We start from the raw sequence: 2,828 nt of genomic DNA, 5'->3' as shown, positions 1-2,828 counted from the left end.
GGAACCGAATGTTGTTGAGGTTAAAGGTGGGACTGGAGAGCATAATTTTAGCCTTAAAATATGAACAAAATATGATTTACGTTTACAAGAAACCTTAATATACACACCTTAAATCAATATATATATAGTTTTATGTCTAGTTAATTTTGGGAAAGCGAGTTATAGACGAAGCCTCCGCATTAAACTTGTAAACAGCGGCCTCAAGCGGCAAAAGGAACCAATGCATCCAACTTGTTCCACTCACTGCTTCCACATTTATTAACCATATTTAAACTATTCCAACATTAAAATGTTAAGTTCATTCAGGATATCCGCCTTGTTTTTCGACAGTTCCACATTTCCTGGAGGTCGTCATTTTCAAGGCCAGAAATGGTTGCTTTGTGTAAATAATCATTGAGATGCACGCCTGATTGTTATATCCTACCGGTAATGCTGTACGTAGATCTTTGTAAAGCAGACAAGCCCTGACAAGCAGCCTTCCCCCAGCCTGGGCATGAGCCTCCCTCTTCCGCTCCCTGCTTCCTCCCCAGTGGTCTACTTGCGCTTTAATTGCTTCATTAATCGCTTGTGCTTGAGAGTCTGATGACTTAGACAATCAGGTGTTTGCTGGCATAAGTCAATATAAAGATGTGCATAGTGCATATGGAATAATCTCATTTTAAACTCAGATGCGTTTCGCCTGAACTAGGGGAAAGAGTCAGGCGGTATCAGCTGCTTGTACGAGGAAAATACTTCATTATTTCCCCCGAAACCCACCTCATCACCCCATCTTGCACCTCCTATTTATAAATCATTTATGTTTTGTGCTTGAATGTGGCCTATTATTACTCAAAAAATACACACGTAACCAAACATTGTTTTCCATAATGCAGTGGAAGATGTTGCGATGACATGTAGTATTTCTTTGGGTCACTAGGTGTCAGTAATGTTACATTGATGAGACAATAGCCTCCGCCGGAAGTACTCACTTATCATGTGACTCTCCCAATGTTTATATTGCTTCAAGAAGGGGTGGGGCCAATCAGCTGCTTCCTGCAGAGACAAAAGATCAGGCTCGAAAGTGCTCAAACTTAACAGCTCTTAAAGTATATTTAAAATATATATCTATACAATATATATAGACAATCTAACCAGCTAACTTTCACACCACTAAACTAAATACTAATAATTTCACATTCAAGTAGTTGATATCATTCAATAATTGACAACTCACTTCCAAATGGCAATAAAGATAATTACACGTAATTCCTCAATAGTTGCGTGCATAGCCTGAGTCAGTCAAGGCTGCATAGCATCCATTAGTCACACACTTCACATATTACATCCAGTTAGCATTTGCTATCAAACATCAAGAAATGAAAAATATTACTTTAAAAAGACAATGCAGCCGAAGTCAAGGCAACATATTTAAAAGGTTTCAGCAATGGGCACATTTTCCAATTCATCATGAAATAACAGTTGAACAGATGGAACTGCAGAAATAGGCATTTTTATAGTGGACTTCAGGATGCAAAGACATCAAACAATCGATTTTGTCCATAACCAGCCGCTACAAGTGAACATAGAACTTTGGTTATGGATATGGCATCTTGCTGCTGAATTCATTTATCTGTAATCAGAATAATAAAGATGAAAGTTGAATTGTCGTGCGTGAATGTTTTTGGATTGTGGGAGGAAACCGGAGAAAACGAATGCGGAGGAGGAGAACATGCAAACTCCACACAGAGATCAAACCCAGGTCTACAGTATACTATGTCTTATTTTTTCTTGTGATTTTGGGTAATATGAGTGTGAAAGTGACTATAGGGGTGTTATTTCATGTCTCGAGGGCTCTACTTTGCAGAAATTCACTCATCATGGTCGGCTCCGTAACCAATTAACAGCGAAAAACAATGGATGACTGCATCACATACAACAACATAACATTAAGGAGTGGGACAGAAGGACACAAATGTTAGCAACATTAGCATAGCTAAGAAAGATTAGACTCACATTTGAAGTGCAACATCACGCTAGGCTAGCCCATGTGTTGAAGAAAGACTAAATGATCAAACTTAGAGTGCTTATGTCTGTAGCTTTGTTTTAGTATGTGTAGTGAAGCCTGCCTGGAACATCTCATGCGACAGAGTGCCTTTTTCTCACAAATGAAAGGAACGAACAAGGCAGGGTCAATTTGCTCCTAAACTCGAGGGACATAGTATTAGTATATTTGCACATCCTGTACCACCACAAAGTCATGCATAGCAAGAATAGACAATGCAAGGGAAAGCAGGCGAGTGACAGGGAACAATCTGGCACTGAGCTGCTGAAGACGACCAGCTTATGAAGGCCATGGCTCTAATTGGCACCAGGTGCGCTCCGGAAGGCGCCGCCTCTGCAGGGAGCGCCGTGCACGGCAACAGGTGGCAGACAGGCAGCAGGAGATCGACGAAGTCAGAACACAATTTGTGCTTTTTTTTCAAATATTTCTTCTTCAATAATCTTTCAAAATTTTTGCTTTTCTTTTCAAAATATTATGACGTTACTCCCATATTATTATAATGTTTTACCCAACGTGATTTTTCAGAAATGTGTTCAGGAATTTTATTTGTTTCTCATATTACAACTTTAAAAAAAGTTTTTTTCATGTAAATTTTCTCCTTGCAATAATATTTATACTTATACATATACTTACATAACTTCCCCCAATCTAAATTACAACTTTATTCATTGTTTATTTTGTTTCCCATAATATTTGAAACTTTGACAAAATTTATTTTTCCTTTGATAATCCTCATAATATTTCAAGTTCATTCTCATCAAATTACAACTTTTTTTTCATCATTAGA

This window comes from Doryrhamphus excisus, chromosome 6, assembly GCF_030265055.1.
Source record: "Doryrhamphus excisus isolate RoL2022-K1 chromosome 6, RoL_Dexc_1.0, whole genome shotgun sequence".
Classification (NCBI taxonomy): Eukaryota; Metazoa; Chordata; class Actinopteri; order Syngnathiformes; family Syngnathidae; genus Doryrhamphus; species Doryrhamphus excisus.
The sequence above is the reverse complement of the archived record's forward strand: the minus strand, read 5'-3'. Positions refer to the sequence as shown.